Below are 21,693 nucleotides of genomic sequence, written 5' to 3'. Positions count from 1 at the left end.
ACACTGACAATACTTCTGTCTTGGAAAAAAAAGCACGCAGACAATATATTTAATGAACTGTTTCAACAGTTTGAAGATTAAAAAAAGAGGAAGCTTTGTAGACCTATATTCAGAAAGAATGGAGGTATGTTCTTTTGCATAAATTACATATTAGCTGGCTTTCCAGTGTGGTACTGTGAAATGTTGATAATATTCAGCTCTTTTGAAACCTCATTCCAGTCCTGCTGAAAGTAAGCACCCACCTTAGATTCAGAAACACTGAAAAAATAAGAGATTACGTAGATAATTTCAATGAAAAACACAGCCTCATAAACTTGAAAGTCAAATAAATACATACAGTGAAATGATAGCAGTCATTTAGTTTCACCTTTTTCTTGTTACAATAATCAGCCCATCGAAGCATCAAAACAAAGGTAAAATGTAAATCTCCTTAAAAACAGGGATTGTTCATGTGCCTGGAATTATACACTTTATTGAATCAGAACCACAGTTCCAAATATGATCCTGACCTGAACAACTGCAAGTTTCTTTTTATTGGAAAGGCAGCCTCGTTTCTTTGTCAGTTCACTTCCAACATTTTTCTCTTTTAACATCTTTCCAGTACTTGAACAAGGACTAATCCAAAACCAGTAAGGGCAAGAGTTTCAATCAGCAGGTGGAAATTTATCCTTATAAACACTGCTACCCCCATCAGGCATTAGGATGTAGTGCTTATTCTGTTTATTTTCATGTCATGATTTTTATCCAGTCCTGCAAGTTTGACTCCTGTGAGTGACCATGTTTTTTGTTTGTTTGTTAGTTTTTCTCATGGAAGCTGTTTCTCTGTCCGACATATTCAAGTTATTAATTTTGCTTTGCCTTTGCTAGGAACTGTTTATCTGCCTATTACTCCCAAGCTGCTGTGTGAGGACTGGTCTCTTCACTCATGGCAATGTTGTGCTGATTGGAAAACTTGTAGCAAATGGCAAAAACTTGTATGGGATCTTTGTCTAATCAGCTTCAGTGAGGCTCTTCACTTAACTGTGTCAATGAAATCTAAATATTAATTTACTCTTCAGGTTTTCATGTTGAACTCAGCATTGCAGCCAGCTTTATGCAGGTCATAACTACCTCAAAATACAGTAGAAGGGGAGAAGGGAAGTAATAAGAACCAGAAAACACAAATCAGTGTTCAGTGTCACTGCAGTCTCCTATCTTCTGGGCATTTTTGGTAGGTAAGTGATGAGGTTATCAACCGCAAAATTCAGTTTGAAACCAGCTGACATTTGATATGAGTCAGAGCCAGAGCTGGCAGCACAGTGGGACAATGTATTTCCAATTAGCAAATATTTTAATGTGCACTGGCATATCCTTCAATCAGCTGTTCTCCCAGACCTTCTTGTTTACTTTGCTGTGACGGAGGCTTGTTTGTGAGAAGGTTTCGATTTCACTGTTGACGGGCAGGTGATGGGATAGCAGCTTCTGTCTGTGTTTAAACCTCAAGGACATGGGTACTCACAAACAGTGCACCTCCCAGGCAAGCTCTCCTCTCCTTACAAAGTCTCGAATATCCAGGCTAACACAGGGATCAATACTGTGCAACTGGGACAGCCAAGGCTTTGTTGCAGATGAGGAATGTGGAAGATCTATCTGCATCTCTTGAACAATTTCTGTGTTTGCTCAACATTTTTGAAACACTCAGTAAAGTAAGGATCTTTTTGTGAATCAAATCCACAGTGGCAGAATTCACAGAGAATAATAAATCTGTGTACTGTAATAAAACAACCTGGATCTAGGAGAAAATAATCAACTTGCAATCTTGAATTAAATAGTATTCTACTTTCTATAAACAATGGGACTAGGTAAAAAACAAATAATCAAAAAAAAAAAAGCGTTTGTTTTCTGAGCTCCTTTATTCACATACTGCAAGGATTAGTCAAAATAAGGTATGTGACAGCAGCCTGTGTCCCTGAGTTACATACATTGCCTGAAGCGGCCTCCAACTGGGTCTCCAAATTTTCAGCAGAAGCCATGAGGATTTTCCTAAGGAAAAACTGCTTTGGCTTCATTAACATGGGAATATTTTGCACATATTTTTGAGCATTTCTAAGGTACAAAGTAAAACTGTTCAATTTCACATTCTTATTTCATTGTTTTTCCGTGCCATGACTCTTTTTCTTTCCAGCTCATTTTTCTGTTCTGCTTGTTAAGCTGCTGCTTTTACTTTATCAGGAGAGGCTGTACACTTTATTGATTAAGCTGCCTGTTTTTCTGTTTCATGACATTTTTCATTTGAATGTGTACTTGTTTTGCTGAATCAGCTGTGTATCGAAATGCTTGAGGATTCAACTACTCTTCTATTTGATCTGCATTTTTGGTTTAATCCTCTTGCTCTTTTTTGCTTGCTCAACTGGCTACTACTTAGCCAAGTAATTTTGGGGGGTGGGGGGAGCTGCACTGCCAATTTCATTTCTAACTAGGAAACATATGCTCTAAAATGAGTTCCAGTCATTCATGGCTGTAACTGTATATTGTTTGAATTAAATTCTTTTTAAACAGGGAAGAACAGGAAAGAGTGACTTATTTTATTTTATTTTATTTACAGTGTTTGCATTGTGACCCAGTGTCAGGAATACTTGGAGAGTGCCCAACCTGGAAGCCAAACATAAGTGATCAGGTGCACAATCTGAAGTCAAGTGTGGGGGGATTCAGTTTAGAGGGGGATTTAAAATCTGCCCATTTACTCTCTTCAGCATCCGTGAAGGCTGGAAAGCCCAGTACATGACCTAGCAAAGGGAGCATGGGTGCAGGTTCAGCTGCATCCAAGCCGGCAATGTATTGCTATGGTAGTAGCTTCTCTCAGAAGTGATGCTGGGATCACAGATCTCTCTATTTTATTTTCACTGGAGAGAGATCCAGTGATGCTTAACCAAACCCAGAAATGCTAACTGGCTCAAATCCTATCTAATTCTAGCCAAAGAAACCATGGTTTTCTCTAGCCAATTCTGGCTTTTGGCATTGAGCTCCTGATCAAGACCACTGAAATGCTGCAGAAGATGCCTCTGGCCCAAGACACGTTAGCTTATCTCTTGGGAGGGAACAAACTGCAAGGTGTTGCACACACACAGGTAAGTGATACCACGGACCTTGGCAAGCAGTGAGCTCCTTGGCCAGCAAAGGCATCACGCTGCAGCTCAAGCATCGGTCTTAGAGTTGTGTCGTTCTGCTTTCCTCATTCTTTTTACACATCAGGACAAAGCCTGGAGGCATCTGAAACCAACCAACACTGGCTTCTGCAAGTCTTTCACAGCAGAACCAGACACTTGCAAGGGTATTTCTACCTTGTCTTACAGCCCCTTTCCCCCCTTTGGAGAGGGGAGACCCTAAAAACGTGCAGAAGCTTTCTCACTGACACAGTGACATAACCACCAATGTATCAGCTCCCCCGGGGGTCAGGAGAAAAGGTTTGTGAAACTTGGATCCCTCAGTGGTCATGCATTGTGGCTAGTGTATATTTAATTCAGTTCTCTTTTCATGTATAACTTTCTTTTCATGTATAACTTTCTTTTCCTCCTTCTCCTCATTTTTATATTTCCCTGAACTGTGTATCACAGTTTGTGTCTGCATTTGTAGCAGGAGCTCTGTGACACCTTCCTTATCCTTGTATGATTTCTGGTTATCACCTATTATTACAGGATTTTTTCTGCCAAGTAATTTACTTGTATTTTGAAAATGGACATGGTAAGGAAAAACTGTTAGCGATAAATCTCATGCTTTCTCTGTAGCACCAAGCAACACTGTTAGCTGTAAAAAAAAACACCTGAGAGATTCCCACACACAGCTTTTCACAAACTCCCCATACAGTGCTAAACAGGTTCCAGTGCAGACCGAGGACTGCAATGGTAATTCAGTGAAATTTATTTCGGTGGCTACACCTGCCTCTTCTGTTCAAGTGATTGCAAATCTGTAAAATAATTACTTGAAATGCTGTCTCCCTCTTCATCTAGACTCTACAGAAGACTGTCATTGAACAGGGAAATTAAATGAAACTGAAAACAATGCAAAAAAAAAAATCAGCCATTGGAGAAAATGGCAAAATTGCAGTGAGTCCTAGCAAGAGAAATATATAGTACTGGTGAGAGGGATGTCCATAAATGACTGGTGCTCATTATGTCCCTGCTTTAAAACCCAGCTCTCAAGGCCCATACAATCAGCAGGAAGATCCCCAGCTGTTCCTTACTTTCATATCCCTTTTAAAAATACGGCATCTTTTTCTATACACATTTCTGTTTACTAGTTAGATTTTATGTTATTTCAATCCTTTCATTAATAAAAAAATAAATAAATAAATAAAAACCTTCACCCTGGGAGAGACCCAGTGCAGGAGCAATCTCCCCATGCTGAGAATGTAAAGGCTATAGAGGAAGAAACAGAGTTTGACCACCCCAGTGCTGGAGGTGCCCCCAGAAGTGGTTTTGCTTTTTATTAGTAGCCCAGGGAGATTAGAGCAGCCTGAACTGTTCGCAATCAGCCCTTCAGAGACCTTTGCTCCCTTGAGCTGAGCTGTAACCAGCATCTGGTCCTGCCATGACCTTGGTTGACTGAAATGACATTGAAGTGAAGGACTTTTTAATTTTCTTTCCTTTTTTTTTTTTTCTTTCTTTTTTTCCTCCCTTTTTCAGCCTGTTTAATACCGATGTGGATTAGAGAGCCTCTGATATAAAGGAGAGGGGGCTCAAATGGCATCAATGTTATCAATTCATCTGTAACCAGTTCCTGAAGTGATGCCTTACAGTAAGCCAGCCTGGAGCTAAGCGACTCTGCCATCATCAGGCTCAATTCAGCAATGCAAAAGACAAGAGAGACCATTGCAGCTGCTCTACGAGCCCTGGAAATTCTGCTGAAAGACTGCAGCAGTTCCCTGCTACAGGCATTGTGCCGGAGAGACATTGTAAGTATTTGTAGCTCTCAAAGAAAGTTTTCCTGTGAGAAATTTCTTATTGAGTACTAGAATTGGTTTAGATCAAAACTGGAAGGAAAAAAAAAATCTGAAGGGAAAGGCTATTATTATAGTTCATGAGCTGACACTTCATCTGAAGCCAAGAGAGAGAAAGAAAAGCGTTAGAGCAAAACCACCTTAGGAGTTTGGGATGGCCCTGGCAAATATTTTTAAATATTTCCAGGAGACTTCTGCAGATCACCTTCCAGCAATATCTACAGTCCTGATAAAGCAGGAATTAAAATACTGGTTGGATGATCAGGATCACTGAACATATATTGTATTCCTAGAGCTAAGCCAGCTAGCTAGGAAAAAAGCAAAACCTGGATGAAAACAATACTTAAAACTTGTACTGAACCCAGTGTGATCCTTTAGAGCTTGAAAAAACCTCTCTTCCGAGGGGTCCTCACTTCAAATGTCCTGTCATCCCCCCAGAAAATGTAATGAAGAGTCAAAGAATAGGTGGAAGTGATATTCTGAATGGAAATAATCCTCAGTAGCCAGTAGTACTTGCAACCTGGTCAGGTATTTAAAATCAGAGTAGTGAATGGCTCTGCCTGCTTTCCCCTTTTTTATACATGGCTGATGACTGCATAGCATATTCCCTTTTGTCACCAGAATGCAAAACACACTGCTGCTGGGATTTTACTGCTTGAATGAGTTACCTGGACATGGTTGAGTTCTGATTTCCATTCAGCATTGTGGGAAAGCGCAAGAACAAAACCATGCAAGAAGAAAGAGGAAGAAAAATGTCTCCTGCAGCCCCACATCCCTGGCCCTCTGCCTGCTGCTGCTTGAAGCAGAGCTCTGTGCATGAGGTGAGCTTTGGGGTGACCTTGTTTTGCTGCTCAGCTTGAGCCTCAAGGGCAACACTGGAAGCCCCCATCACTGGGCTCATCACTTGCCAAGAAGAGCTCACCTCTGCAGTGTGTTATGTTTAAGCTCCTGAGTTTTGCTGAGCATTTCCTTTCCCTCTCCCTCCCACCACCTGTGTCCCCCTTCCTGGAAATACCTCACTTGAGGCGTGACTCTTTAATAATGCTAGAATACATATATAAGGTAAAAGAATAAAGCTCACACATCCCTGACCACCATGAGCTTTTTCCTTCCATGACCAGGTTGGACAGAAGCTGGAGTTTTTGCAGGCTATTTGGAATCAAAGAGAAGGATTTATGATTAGTCTGATTATAAGCTCAAAGACAAGAATGTGGGGGGAAAAAAAGTCCCTAAACAGACCCTTTACCAGAGACCTATCTGCTTTATGACTGAGATGGGAGAGCTGGATCCTCACTCTCCCATAGTGTATCTGCGTACAAGCAGACTACAGCTGCTGTTGCTGCTGAAGGTGTTGTGGATGCTTTTATGTGCAGTACTTTGCACTTTGATGGTTGCAGTGGTAGGTTTATATGCAAGAGTGCAAGGCATGTGAATGTAATTCAGGGTCAGTATTTTATTCCTAGTTAGGCAGCTGGATATTATTCTGCAGACAGTTCAGATTCTTATACAGGACTAAATGCCACTGCATTATTATGGTTTTGCATCCTTGGTTTTGTTATGGATCTGTTAAAATGGCCACACATGGCAAAAAATGGATCAAACTCTCCCTTCTCATTAGCGTACATCTGACCTGAAATGACTCCCACATCTACATATTTCACTGATGATCTCATGGTTATCATTAGCCAACATTTGTTTTTTTTGTGTCCAAAAACTGGAAACCTGCCCAAGCTCTGCTTTTTACCCAGAGGGTCTATATGGACTTCTTTTAAGGTATGTGACAGCTAATGAAGTGAAGCAAGCCTATTTTCAGAGTATCAAAACTGTTAAATAGGGGTTAACACCTCCACTTCAGGATTTTCTGTCAGAAAAAGGCTGAGAACTGCTGCCTTTTAGAAAAATAATTCCTTACTGACCCAGAGTGAGACAGTAAGTTCAGCTAACAAAATGAAAAGGACCAAGCCTGCACCTGACTGGTATGCACAATTTCTTTACCTCTACCACATAAAGTGCACAAAATGTGTAAAGGCTGGAAACTGCTCTCTACCTAACCTCTAAATCCCTTCTCCTGGTGTTTTCAACATAGCAGAGCCCACCTGTGGACCCAGAGCCCTAAGATGTTTGGTGCTAGGCCCTTGCTACAACTGTCCACGAAAAAGGAGAAAGTGGTGAGTTTCTGAACAGATGGCTTATATGAGGTGACACAAAGCCAGGAGGAGTGTCTGATACACCCAAGGGTTGTGCTGCTATCCAGAGAGATATAAACAGGCTAGAGAAATGGGCCAGCAGGAACCTCAGGAAGTACAACAAGGACAAGAGTGAAGTCCTGCACTGGGGAATGAACGGCCCCAGGCACCAGCTGGGAGCCACCCAGACGGAAAACAGCTTGGCAGGAAAGTACCTGGGGACATATTTTGGTGGACACTGAGTTGCTGCAAAGAAGGCTAATGGTAATCTGGGCTGCATTAGGCAAAGTGTTGCCCGCAGGTGAAGGGAGGTGATCCTTCCTCTCTGCTCAGCATTGGTGAGGCCGGACCTGCCTTCCTGTGTCCTGGGCGCCCCAGTATGAGAGAGACCTGGACAGAGTCCAATGTAAGGCCACAATGATGATGGAGGGACCAGAGCATCTCTCCTGTGAGGAGAGGCTGAGCAAGCTGGGTCTGCTCTGCCTGGAGAAGAGGAGGCTCAGGGGAATCTCACCAATGCCTACAAACCCCTGAAGGCAGGGTGCACGGAGAATGGAGCCAGGCTCTGCTCAGTGGTGCCCAGGACCAGGCCCAGAGGCAGTGGGCACAAACCAGAGCACAGGAGGCTCCCTCTGAGCACCAGGAGGCACTTCTGTGCTGTGCAGGTGCCGGAGCCCTGGCCCAGGTTGCCCACAGAGGCTGTGGAGTCTCCTCCTTGGAGATCTCCCAATGCCGCCTGGACACGGGCCTGGGCCCCCTGCTCGGGGTGGCCCTGCTGGGGCAGGGGGGAGCAGACGGCCCGGGGGGGCCCTGGCCTCAGCCACGCTGTGATGCTGTATTATGTAAACACATAATGCCAATATGGCAAGAATAAACTGGGAAGTGTTGTGAATGGCGATAAGCTTATTTTGTACTGACATTAGTACATGAAGTATGCATGATAATTAATGTTAATCTACAAAGAAATTCTTAGAAAAATATCTGTTACATCTCCAGGGTGAAAAGGTCTGAGTTGTGGCACTGAATACTAACAGCAGTATGTTTGATTTACCAGCAATCATCAAGTTTTACACCAAAGGTCAGGAATAAATCCTGAGTTTGTAAGCTGTGAGAAAGAAATGTATAAACACTTTAATTTTGCCCTGTCACTGTTAATTCCATTTCATATTCACTGTGATAGCATTGCTGCTAATGAATGTATTTGGTAATAATGTGGATGTCATATATATTTATATTCTAATCTCTTTCAACGGTTCAGCAGGCAGAGCAAGTTAGGAGCTCATCCATTTTAAATTTTTATAAATTAAGAGGGAAAAGAAATAACATTTTATTTCAAAGAAGTACTTAACAAATATATATCATATTTAACTTCTCACAGTGGGGACCTACCCTATCACTGTAGAATTACGACTGAACACAAAATGATAGTGTTCAGAATTGACTGAAGCCAAGGGGAAAGCTTCCCATGTCTTCCAGAGACAACAGGTTAAATTCTATTCAGAACATGTGGATCAGCTTGTGTTTGTTAAATATAGCTAACAATGTAACTAAAAAATAATAATAATAGAAAAAAGCCACGTATTTGTATATTGTGTATATATAAGACTTGTTCAGGAATTAAAAAAAAAAAAAAAGCTCTCGGATATCTGCTTCAAATCCTAAATAATCAAGAAAAGGAACCATCAAAGACACAATCTTTGCACAGTGGGGAAATTCATGTCTGCATGGAGTCTTAGCTTATACAAATCTCCTAAATGCAAGTTAACCTTGATTTCTGAAGAGTTAAATGGTACATATAGATTTTGATGACTCTTTGCATTAAGGTGAATTTCCATCCGTTTTAAAACCAGGCACAAATGCTTTGTAATCCTTTCACATATATTTTTAGCCTGTGCTATGCAGATCACACAAAGGTGTGTCAGAACCTGGAGGTTTTTTTCAGTTAAAGTCAGCAGAAGCCTTATCATTGATTTCAAAGGATCCATGATGAGGTTTACAACCAATTAATTATTTTTGTAATATAGTCATGTACAATTTAATGATGAAAACAACGATAATCATCAAAGACCTTATTTGTTCTGAAATGCCTACTCAGAGTGGGTGGCCCCAAACTCTTCAACTGCTGAGATCATGGAATAAGGCAATACCAGGTAGCTGCTGCCAATCTCTGCCAGGCAGCCCAAATGAATGCCTGGAAAATGTTTAGACACCATCACAGTCATTATTGCTTTATTATTACACAATAATGCATTATTCCTCATATTTTTAAGGAACAAATGAGGAACAGACAATTCTGTTGATATGATTTTTCCTATCATTTGATGATAAAAATAATGCACTATCAATGCTTTGAGTCCAGCCCAACAGAAAAGAGCATCAGGAAAATAAATGACTACACATACACTTTAAAAATCTCTGTGATGACCTAAACCACCTTGTCTATAAATCATGATGTTGCAGTTTCAAAACCTGATAAAATATGATATACACAGACTAATGTAAGCACCTGTCCCCATCATTTTGCAGATGGGTTCCTGAACCCCAGGGTGCCCAGGCCAAACAGAGTCTAGGCTTTCCTGTGGTGTGGAGGATGAAGAGTTGTTCTCTGTAACCCTCATAGGCCTTTTTTCCACCATTGTCTATTGTTTCTGTAATCACTTCATTACAGCCTTTGTGAATTGATAAGGTTTGGAAAGTGCTGCAGTGAAAAAAGGGAGTGTCTGGCAGCATTTGTACAAATCTGAAGGCTGTTATTGCCAGGGGACATGCTACTTTCTTGTGACTTCAGAAGTGGGACTGAGTTTAAAAAAAAAAAAATTGGGAGAGGAAGGGATAGAAAACCTAAACTGATGTTTTTCAAACTCTTTCAGTGTTTTCTTCTGAAAAGACTACTAGTTTACTATGCAGTAATGTGTCCCATGGATTAATTTTATTCTTTGATTAAGAAAAAGTAAATATTTCCTTTAAGCCTTTCACAATTTGTTGCAAATTAATTAAGATGGAAAAACACATAACTGCCTGAGCAGTGGATGGATTATGAAATAATTTGCAGGTTGATGGTTTCCTAGCTTATACTTGCAACTTTGTGTCATATCAAATTTAATACTTTAGTGATGCTCTGACTGGCTTTGGAGCCTTTACAAGTGTTAGAAATACAAACAGAAACTAATATTTATGGCATACTTATTTAGAAGCTTATGAAATGTCAGGCTTGTCTTTATTGCAGACTTGACTCATTGTGAAGGAGTCTTCTGGCTTCCTTTATTACTACATGAAGAATTCATTTTGGCATCTCCCTTTAAGGCCGGTTTCTTAAACTGTGATTGCATTAATAGTATCTCCTGAAGCAACTGATTGAATCCATTTCACATTGGGGTAGAATTAAAGCCCATCATTTGTTTTTTATAGTCAGGAGGAGATCAGGCTGAGAGGCAGCCTCATGGCTCACAGCTCCCTTAGGCGGAGAAGCACAGATGGAACGCAGGGCACGGCTCAGAGCTACGCCTGAGGAGGGTCAGACTGGGCACTGGGAAATATTTCTTTCCCTGGAAGGTGATCAGACACCGGGCCAGGCATTTGGATAATGCCTTCAATATCATGCTTTAAATTTTGGTTAGTCCTGAAGAGGTCAGGCAGTTGGACTTGATGATCTTTGTAGGTCCCTTCCAACTGAACTGTTCTAATTCTAATCCAATTTGCTGACAGCCAATAATCAGCCAAGCCATGGAGTAATACACACATTTTCTACCATCTTTTCTGTATGGCATATATTATTTTTTATGTTTTTCTACTCCTGAGTTAGTTAAGTGTCCCTAAATGTGGAACGTTTTTATGTAAATGCCTTTTTAATAACAAAGACTGCTTCTGTTCCCAGAGAATAGTGCTACTTAACTAAAAATCTGGTTTCCTTTTTTAAGTGAATAGATTTTGAGGCCAAAAATGTTGAGTTATTACTATTAATTTCCTCAGATGCAAAAAAAGTTTTCTAGATGAAGAATAAAAGGTCACCCTGATTTTTGCAAGTGTATATACTGTATTTTTTCCATGGTTAAGCTTGTTGGTTCTTTAGATCTATTTGCTTTAGGATTAGCAAAATATCAAACATTCATTCAGGTTCTAAAATATTATTATTGGTGATCTTTGAAGTGCTGATAAAAGTGAACTTACCTTAAGTTTTATAAATAAGGTCTCCTTATCTCTGCTAAGAAAAACACAAACAAATTTGTCATGGAGTCACCTATACATTATCTAAGAGCATGATCATTTCTACAGAGTGAGTTTCTTCAGGAAACCTACCATGGTCTACAATCAGTGAGCAGTATCGATGGGCAGCAGTTAGTTCTGCACGGGAATTTGATTTACACCAATGACTTGATGGAAATGACTTGATGACTTGATGGAAAGCACAAAGGGATTTGTTTGTGCATTACATTGACAACCACAAAAGTATTGCCCAGGTCATTACCATAACGCAGTAAGAGAAAAGGACTACCAGATGCTGCTGCTTCTGTTAAAGGACTAGCCAAAGCCATAGGGAGTATGGGCATAATCCCACGCTGTCAGAACTTAGACTTGCCCATTTTCCTAGCTATACCATAAGAATAATTAGACTTGTATGTAGAATTCCTGCATTTTGTCCATATTTGCCTTCCTGATACCAGGACGTGGATGAACCATAAAGTTTGCACAGGGAATAGCATGGATTGAATAAGAGCCACGTTTCTTCAGCTCTGTTTGATCTTTCTGAGGTTACTGGGGTTGGTAGGTTTCATGTTTGCCTCCATAACAAATTTCTTTCTAAGCTCTAATTCTTAAATATTCCTTTAACATTGAAACAAAAAAAGACTCTTTGCATTTCTTCAATGTGATAACTTAATTTTTTTCCCCCTTTCTAGAGACATTTTTTTCCCCCTCTAGAACCTGAATCTTTCTGAAGCCTGTTAAATTTCTGGACTCAGTGGCTTCCTGTGATGAGTCCTACAACCTAATTACATTACAAGAAAAACATTCCTCTGTTCAGCTGTGATTTTTTTCCCAGACATTTTAATGATATTTGATATTGTTTGGTAAGTCATCTAAAACACAGCAAGGCTGTGGTCATAGCCCATCTGGGTACAAGCTACCTCTACAGCTGAGATCTTCAGTAGGTGCCTAGCTTGCCAAGCTGTCTTTGAGGCATGCCTGGACATTCTGACTGAGAAGGGACAGGAGAAAGGAAAAAAAAAAAAAAAAGGGTTGACCCATACATGTTAAATTGCAGAGGCCCTTTGTGAAGAGCTCCAGGGTAGTCCTGGGGCAGGACAGAGCCTCAAAGAGCACCAACTTGCCCTGCTCACTGAGGAACAAACCCCTCTCCCAGGCTGATAGCCACCCATATCTGAACCCATGTGGATTCCCACAAGATAGTTCAGAGACAAGAAAAGTCACCTATGAATGTTAAGCTTAAAAAAGCAGCAGCACTGATGAGTATTTTTGGCATGAACTGAAGAATCCTTTTGTTCCAGCTACAGCCCACATGCTGATTCAGCTCAGCAGCTCTCCTTTCTGTTCTTTTCCTTTCCCACGGCTTTCTTAAACACCACTTCTAGGTTGCTGTTTTCTTCCAGCCTGCTTAAGTTATGTTTTGTAATGATAGTTCATAAAAATATTGGCACATACTCTCAACTGGTGGTAACAGTCTGTAGGAACGTGCTATCCGTCAGGATATGACTGTGCTCTTTTTCATGTTTTTGCTTTTTTTTTTTTTGATCTCATTTACAATAAAGTCTTTTGATACTGCTAAAGTGATGGAAAGGCATCATATCGTAAATGGTAATCAGGCTTTTCAATATGAAATGGTTTGCATAAAGTTGCTTTGTAGAGTCTATCCAGAGCTAAATTCTGCTATAATTTATAACAGAGTCACTGCCCAAATTGGTCAGCATTAGCAGGCATTGCTTTTCTGGGATGGAGGGGGTAGCATGACCCTTACACACTACACCTGTGTGTGTTCTGCTGACCTGAGCTCCAGACAAAAGGCAATTTTAAGCAGAAATTGATCTTCAGTTCTATTTCTTTCCTGTTTAGCACTCTTTATTTGCTAAATTGCTGTAAGAATGATAGCTGAATATACCAGTATTTCAAATAAAGCAAGAATCACATCTCAATGCATGCTAAAATATCTGAAAATACCTGAGCTAGAGACATGGTAGAGATGTTTCTTCATGGTGGGTGGCATTAAAGGAGTTCTAGGGCCACTCATTCGCTAGTGTTTCAAGTACCATGTGATAACAACCAGATGTGTTTATTTGATTTCATCCTGCAAAACCAAAATCAGCTTGTACAGGCAGATCAGTCTGTTCCTCTTATTTATCCCTTTTTTGGACCTATGCCTGACATATGATTTCTATGCTACCAAAATCAAACTTTTCTTCTTCTATCTTCAGGTTTATGAATTTTTTTATGGGCATTAGGTAACAAAAAAGCATACGCTTCCACCACAAATACAGCTGTGATGGTTTTATTTCTTGTACTATTATTACTCATCAGAATAGTTTATTTGACAAATGATAAGCTCTATTCTGTGGCTCACATGACTTACGTCTGTATGGCCTCAGCCCAAACCGTAATGACAGAGCCTCTTCTCTGAATCCTCCCCTCACCTTTTCCCTCAAAATTCCCTACAAAGCAGCTGATGCTAATTCATACTTACATTTAATTACCAGTGGCCATGCAAGGACAGATTGTCTCTACTCCGTAGAGGCAAGTGCTGGGTATTTTGTGGTCATCGTCTCCCAAACTTTAGGGCATGCTGACAGAAAAGAAAAAAAGAAAGTAAAAGCTGAAACCTCAAGTGAAAAGCCAGCACATTAGTTTTTATGCCTGACTAAGAAGGTTTCAATAAAGGTGGACAGAACGTCAGAAGTTGGTTGTGGCGGTACTGGAGATCTTCCACTGGGCAAGTCATGAGCAAAAGGAAACTCAGCTGCAGCTGCCTGAAAGACTTGGGCATCCTGAAGTATGTCTGCCAGCGAATTTCCACAGTGAATTTCCACCAATACACACTGGTGGTATTCATGTGGCCCAACTTCAGTTGGCGTGCTTTAGTTGGCTGGGTTAAAAAATTAGTCTCCATAGGCTTCTTTGAGGGTCACCGAGGAGAGTCCGAATTTTCTGGAAGCACCTTCAGAAGGGGCTTGTCTTTCTAATTAAATATAACAGACCCCTAACAGACATTTCCCCATAAACTAGATGAAACCCTGTAAAGTCAAAGATGAGTATATTTGGTAGCCTTGACTTAATACTCAGGTGTTCTTTTTTTATTCTTATTTTCTGAAGAAAGATTATTTTTTTTTTTCCTTCTGAAAAAATGTCATAAGGAACTTGAAATTCGGAAGATTTCAACCAACTGTATTTCTTATCTGATGGCCTTTCATAGCACAACCTTGTCATTGTCAGAAATGTGTAACACCTCAAGAATAAAATCTTATTTCCTGATTCTGTTGATTCTATGTAAGTATATTAAAATGTTAGAAATTACCTTAGCACAGTGATGATGATTTTTTTTTTTTTTTTTATTTCTTTAAAAACTGGAGAAAGAAGAAAGTGAACATTGGACTATTTTCTCCCTTTTTTTTTTTTTTTTTTTAATAGTGACTGACCTTTCTTTGAAATGAAAGACCTAAAAATAGCATTCACTGCTAGTGACAGGATGGTGTTTGAGATGCAGGCTCTAACCCAATCAGTTACTCAAACGTAGGAGTAAGCTATTTCTATTGAGCAGTAAGACAGATTAAACACAGAGTGGCATTAAAGGGAGACAGGGAGAGTAATGCAGAAGCATCACCGTTGTTTCTTGAATTTAATATTAAGTAAATGACCTTAAACTGCTCATACACTTGAAAATGAATTCCTGTTCTGCTTGGATAGTGTTTCCACGGTATTATTTTATTTGTGAGCAAATATGAATGAGACAGAAAAGAAAAAAGGAAAATGTAGGATCTATTTTTTTTGTCAAGCAATCTTAAAACACAAATCAAAAGTTAAAGATTTTTTCAGGAAGTAGATGATAATACAGTAAATAACCTGCCAGAACAAAGTCATGGGTATGTTGATGCCATCAGGCCTGGAGCAGGTACTGGCATGGGGATACCAGGATGCTTGAGGCACCCGGCCAGCTGCTCTCCTTTGCCAGGCAGCACGCCTCCTTCCCTATTTTGTGACCACAGAAGCAGGTTGAAGGTGTGGACACTACATCTGCCCCTGTTTGTTGTCCTCATTTAGGCTGTAACATTTACTGTGTCTGACAGGGACCCAAAAACTGCATCAAAATTATTATTTCTAGTCCTTATTTCCACTTTTTCCACTCCTTGCCTCTCCTCTGCACTGCTCTTATCTCTCCTTTCCAGTGGCACAGGGAAGAGACTGCAGGATGGAGCCCATGTCCCCATCCGTCTCTCCATCCCAATCCCAATCCATTTTATTTGGGAGGAACATAGAGATGGTGCTTCTTTGGTAGCTGAGGAATGCTGAAAAAGTTTTTTGGGGAAATATTTCCCTGTAATGAGAACATGTCTGGGTTGAGGGGTACTTCCACCAGCAGGCAATGAGAACAGCAGTAAAGCCAATGACAGAGGCTGAAGCAGAAGTTGATCCCTTTTTCTTGTCATCTTTGTCCCTGCATCTGCAATAAGGTTTTGACATAAACCAGGGGATCTGGAGAGTTGCATTGCTTAAAGAACGATTTAAGATTCTCTGTCATTAATTTTGAGAAAGGTGGTTGCTGTGCAACTCCAAAAACACCTCTTCTAGAAGAACAGTTTCACCAAACTGAAGCACAGTGCAGCTGTGAATGGGGTTTGTAACATCGGTTTTGAGGGCACATTTATCTATCTTCTGAAAAAGGACAGACACTGATCATAATCATGGGGCTAAATGTAAACTCAGCAATGAACTGAATCCTAAAAACCTCTCTCTCGTGAGTTAGAAATTAATTTTTTTTAATGACTGCGTGTCCATAGTATGTCATCTTCTATTCTTACAAAGCTATATATTTTATAATACTGCGTTGTTGCTATCCTCCATCGCCACACAAAGCCAAATGCCACTGGAAAGCAACTCTGAAAAGGTTATTTGAACCATGGGCAACTAACTAGCTGTTGATTTGCCAGCTGTGACTGGCCCTTTCAATCCCTTTCCCTTCAACCACGAGGACTGATGAGAAAACAACCTGCGCTCCTGAGTCCCTTACTGCTCCCAGGGCTCGGTAATCGTTCCTGATAGTCCTCAGACTGCTCCTGGCTCCATCTCTGGGACCCACATCAAACACGAACCGTGGATAACAGTCCTTCGGCCGTATAAGGCTCGGCAATCTCTAGTGACATCCCTGATACCAGCCCCAGGTAAGCAGCAGACTTCCTTAAGAGAAAATAGGGTTGGCAGGGACTGCTTATGAGGCACTGTTTCGTTTTGCATTTGAAGATGTGCAGCCGGGGCCAGCCGCCTCGGAACCGGCCCGGCCGCACCCACAGGGGGACCGCGGCCCCCGCCCTCGCCAGGTGCGGCCCAGGCCAGCGACGCTGCCAGGCCGCAGCCCCCAGCGCTCGCGAGAGAGCCGGACGGGGAGCGGGCGTTGCCAGGGCAATGGCGGCTCCGCCCAGGCCCTCGGCCTAGGAAGAGCCCCCGGGAGGGCGGCTACGTGTGGTGGGCGCTGGGCACGGGGACTGGGTGCTCAGCGTCTGGGAATTGCCCGCAGTGCTGCGGTGCTGGGTGTGGGAGCTCGTGTGGTAGGGCACAGAGTTCTGTCCCTCCTCCCTTTCACAGAATCACAGAATCATCTAGGTTGGAAGAGACCTCCAAGATCACCTAGTCCAACCTCTAACCTAACACTAACAAGTCCTCCACTAAACCATATCACTAAGCTCTACATCTAAACGTCTTTTAAAGACCTCCAGGGATGGTGACTCAACCACTTCCCCAGGCAGCCTATTCCAATGCCTAACAACCCTCTCAGTAAAGAAGCTCTTCCTAATATCCAACCTAAACCTCCCCTTGTGCAACTTTAGCCCATTCCCCATTGTCCTGTCACCAGGCATGTGGGAGAATAGACAACCCCCACCTCGCTACAGCCTCCTTTAGGGTACCTATAGAGAGCGATAAGGTCGCCCCTGAGCCTCCTTTTCTCTTTCAAGTCCATCTTACTTACTGGCATTCTCTGTGAGCACAGTTTTTGCCACGGTCTCCACCAGGCAGAGAACTTGCCCCAAAAACACTGTGGCAACCCAAACGGCAGGCCTGTACAGAACCGTGGCTATACAGGTCTCTGCCTGCAGGGAGTGCCAGAGCCTGCTGCTGCCAGGGGAGGGAGGCAGATATTCCACCTGTGTGAGGTACTAGCAGCTGGAAGATCTGCTAAGTACGGTAGCAGAGCTTAAAGAGGAGGTTGAGAGACTGAGGGCCAACAGGGACTGCGAGCGATATCTGGGGCCAGCTGCAGAAAGGCTGACAAGGCCTCACTACAATGCCACGCCTGGGAGGCGTGCAAGGAATCACCGCTCACGCCATTCCTGGAGGCCCTGGCATGACACGGAGCCTCAAACTGGGCCCAGCTCCCTGCCAATGGCTCAGCGTCCCGACAGGAGGCAGACGACAGCGCCGCCAAGATGTGTGATACCAGTGCTGCTCTAGCTACAAGTGCAGAGCACAGCACTGTATGGGCTGCTGCAGGGAAAGTTAACTCCATCCCAGCCAGAGCCAGCACAGAAGGCCACTGTGATGGTGCCTGGGCTGCCACCACAGCGGCCTCCTGATGTCACCGTTGCCCTTGGTGCCCATTGTCCCCGGCCCCATAAAAAGGGCAGCCCTGCGGCTGGCCACCACTCGCTCCTGGAGCGCCGAGGAGACTTGGAGCAGCCCAGGTGCCGGGAATCTTCAGGCAGGGATCGCCAGCCTTTGGGTGCTGTCCTGCTAAGCCTGAAGGATGAGAGGAGTGGTGCGTTGTGCAAAGAGAAAACACAGTGTAGAAAGGAAGGACCTCCGATGGCAACCCCCAGCTAAACCTCCCAGAATGGAGGAACATGTGCAGCTGGGGAGTAAGAGGAAGCACAGCCAAGACAGGAGGGACCTCCAGTGGCAACCCCCCGCTAAACGTCCAAGGATGGATGAACACCCAGCGGTGGAGGGGAGCACACTGAATAAATGGGCGCGAAACCATCATGTGCGCCCCAAGAGGAACAACTTCCAGCCAAGGCATGGAGGCCGACCCAACAAGTGGGTGCGGAACATCAAGGTGCCTCCTGCGCAAGAGAACACGTGGCCCACGAGCAGGTACCCACCCAAAGAATGGGGGCAGACCAGCAGGGTACAGGCTCTGGAAGACAACTTCCACAGAAGGTACGGGGGCCCACCATCTAAATGGGTGCAAACTGTCAAGGGGACACCTGCGGAAGACAACACCCAGTCCCTGAGACAGCCAAGGCACGGCAGCCGGCCAAATGAAAGGGTGCAGACCACCGTGGTGCCACTTGCGGGAGAACACAGCCAGCCCAGGTACAGTGGCCAACCACAAAAATGGGTGCACACCAGCAAGATGCCACCATCGGAGCAAAACGTCCATCTTGTGAACAGGGACCCCAACAAAAAATGGGTGAGGACCATCACAGTGGTACCTGACAGGCAAGACCACGTCCAACCCACACACAGGGACCCTCAGGAAAAAAGGAGTAGGACAGGTAATGTACCACCCTCAAAGGACAGCACCCAGGCCTTGAACAGGGACTGGCTGAAACAGCAGGTGCAGCCTGCGCAGGTGCCACCCACAGAGGACGATGTCCTGCCCATGGACGTGGACTCTCCAGAAGGTGAGATCCAGGTAAGGCAGGTGGGGCCACCTCCAGAAAGGCTGGCAAGGCCTCACTACGAAGCCAGGCCTGGGAGACGCGTGAGGAATCACCGCTCACGCCGTTCCTGAAGGCCCTGGCATGACACGGAGCCTCAGGCTGGGCCCAGCTCCTTGCCCATGGCTCAGCACCCCGACAGCAGGCAGACGCCGGAGCTGCCAAGATGGGTGTCCCGCAGGTGGAGGAAGTGGAGACGGCGTAGCGCAGCCGGCCTGCGTTCGTCTCCCGGCCGCCAATAAAGAACAGTGAACTTTGAAGTGGTGTTTGAGTCCTTCTTCCCCATGCCTCACTGCACCCCCATGCAGTCCTGGAGACTGCGCAGGGGGCATCTCTGCTGCACGCCGCCCTCAGGGAGAGGAGCGGAGAGAGCCCGGCTGCCTCGGGGCTGTTGCACCAGCCCATCACACGACAGCTGAGGCCTCGGGCTCAGGGGTCTGCAGTAGGAGGCCCAGGCAGCTGATGGGGGCTTGCCATGAGAAGAGGCAGCCCCCGGTCTCTTCTGACAGAGCCCACCTCTGCATCCCCCCAGCCCACTACCTCAACCTTGCCACGGAAACCCCATCCATGGGGTCGGGCAAGCCTTGAGAAAACCGAGAGAGCAGTCCAGGAACCCTGATGGGATTCCCCCATGAGCGTGGAGGGAGCTGGCTGATGCCATTGCAAGGCCACTCTCGGGAATTGTTGTTTGTTCCTGGCAATGGCGAGAAGTGCCCCAAGAATGCAGGGAAGCAAACATCACTGCCATCCACAAGGCAGGCAAGGAGGAGGACCCGGGGAACCCCAGGCCGGTCACACTCACCTCCTTCCCTGGGAAGGTGCTGGAAGCGCTTATCCTGGAAACCATTTCCAGGTGCAGGAAGGACAAGGAAATCACTGGGAGTAGACAGCATGGATTCCCCAAGTGTAGTGGGCAAGGTTTTGCTGTTCGTGGCAAGGTTTTGGTACCAGGGGGCCACAGGGGTGGCTTCTGTCAGAAGAATCTAGAAGCTGCCCCATTCTAGATAAGGGCCCCGCTGCTGACCAGGGCTGAGCCATTAAGCGATGTTGTTTGTGCCTCTGTGAGAGCATACTTAAGAAAGGGAAAAAAACCAACAACAACAACAAAAAAAAACCTCTGCTACACAGCAGCTGGGAGAGAGAGAGGAGTAAGAAACAGCCTTGCAGGCGCCAAGGTCAGTGAAGAAGTAGAGGGAGAGGTGCTCCAGGCTCCGGAGCAAAAGTCCCCTGCAGCCTGTGGTGAGGACCATAGTGGGGCAGGGTTCCATGCTGCAGCCTGTGGAGGAGACCACAGTGGAGCAGGTGGACCTGCACTGACGGAGGCTGCAGCCTGTAGAGGACCCCTGACAGAGAAGATTTTGGGCTGGATCTGTAGGCCGTGGAGAGGAGCCCATGCAGGAGCAGGTGACCTGGTAGGAGCTGCTGCCTGTGGGGGACCCCTGTGGGGGTTGGAGCAGTGTGCTCCTGAAGGATGGACCCCGTGGTATGGACCCATATCTGGAGCAATTCTTGAAGAGCTGCTGCCTGTGGGAAGCCCAAGCAGAATCAGTGGGCTTCCCACAGGCAGCCAAAAAGGGCAGCCCTGCGGCTGGCCACCACTTGCTCCTGGAGTGCCAAGGAGACTTGGAGCAGCCCAGGTTCTCGGAAACTTCAGGCAGGGGTTGCCAGCCTTTGGATGCTGCCCTGCTAAGCCTGAAGGATGAGTTTGTGTATAAAGTGCCTTTCTTCAGCTATTTAAAGCATGCGTGAAGTTTTATGCCAAGTCACTCCACTGCCCTATGCTGCTTTTTCATTGGTTAAGCTGAAGAGAGAACACTTTGGGCAGCTCCCTCCTGTCTTCTCTCAAAAGTTCTTGTCAGGACCATCTAATTTACTGAAACACTCTCTGTTCTTCCCTCTCTCTTTTTTTTCTTAATGTAAATCATGTGGAATTGCCTGGCTGCTGATTGCCACCTTTACTCTGTGCCACAGTAGGTATGAGACACACTGTGCCCACCACTGCTGCTTCCCACCCCCTTTATTTCTCTCCCTCTGCAGCTCTGCTGGACACTCAGCTTTTCCCTACCAGGTCTCTTCTCATATATGCCACCCCTGCAGTCTCCTTGCTACCAAAAACTTGTCACATAAACCCTCTGTAGATGTCCAGCACAGCCTGACCAGTTAATAAGTACATCTCCACATGCAGAGGTACATCGGGATTCCGTGACCTCTTTTTACCTTTTAACAATTTTTTTTCACATATATTTTACACAGGAGCCTGTTGCCTGCAGTGTGTGGCCCTGCCCTAGCTGGTGTACCTTCTGAAGTTGGCTGGTGACCACTAACCAATGTGGAATGGATTTGCAAATCCCTCAGTTTAAACAGTCTGTTTCCTAAGAACTTAGCTTATTAAAATATATGTTTTGGGGTGGTTTGAAGTGGTTGCCAATACAACAGCCAAAGAAAGAGCTTTGGGTGACAGCCCTGGAGCCCACCACCCCAGGTTCCCATGGCTGTCAGGACAAAGTGATTGCTTCAGTCCTGGAGAAAAGGCACTGGCTTTGCCCTTTGCTTTTTGGGGGAGAAACCTCCTCTACAGGTGAACAGAGAGTTGCCTTCCAGGCTAATGTCAACCAATCTGTCTCAGCCTTTTGGACACTATGGGCATCTTTGGCAGCAG

The 21,693-nt window shown here is 44.3% G+C and overlaps 2 long non-coding RNA genes across 7 annotated transcripts in view; one reads left to right on the top strand and one right to left on the bottom strand.

Annotated features, from left to right (window-relative positions):
• LOC106041232 (uncharacterized) overlaps positions 1-21,693 on the bottom strand; it is a 238,313-nt gene that overhangs the window by 21,131 nt on the left and 195,489 nt on the right. For 3 of the 5 annotated variants that reach the window (XR_010825063.1, XR_010825068.1, XR_010825067.1), the window contains exon 6: positions 12,758-13,951. This is a non-coding gene — a long non-coding RNA (uncharacterized lncRNA). Of the gene's footprint in view, positions 1-11,328; positions 11,363-12,757; positions 13,952-21,693 lie in introns of those variants that run through there. The other 2 variants (XR_010825064.1, XR_010825065.1) reach the window with 2 other exon arrangements.
• Positions 119-9,729, top strand: LOC125182781 (uncharacterized). 2 transcript variants are annotated; one of them, XR_007163341.2, is made up of 6 exons: positions 119-1,214; positions 2,585-2,656; positions 2,954-3,107; positions 4,662-4,930; positions 5,597-5,796; positions 7,065-9,729. It is a non-coding gene; the product is annotated as an uncharacterized lncRNA (long non-coding RNA). The 2 variants fall into 2 exon arrangements; XR_007163342.2 differs by having other exon boundaries at positions 7,062-9,729.

Source organism: Anser cygnoides, chromosome 15, assembly GCF_040182565.1.
Source record: "Anser cygnoides isolate HZ-2024a breed goose chromosome 15, Taihu_goose_T2T_genome, whole genome shotgun sequence".
Taxonomy (NCBI): domain Eukaryota; kingdom Metazoa; phylum Chordata; class Aves; order Anseriformes; family Anatidae; genus Anser; species Anser cygnoides.
The sequence above is the reverse complement of the archived record's forward strand: the minus strand, read 5'-3'. Positions and strand labels throughout refer to the sequence as shown.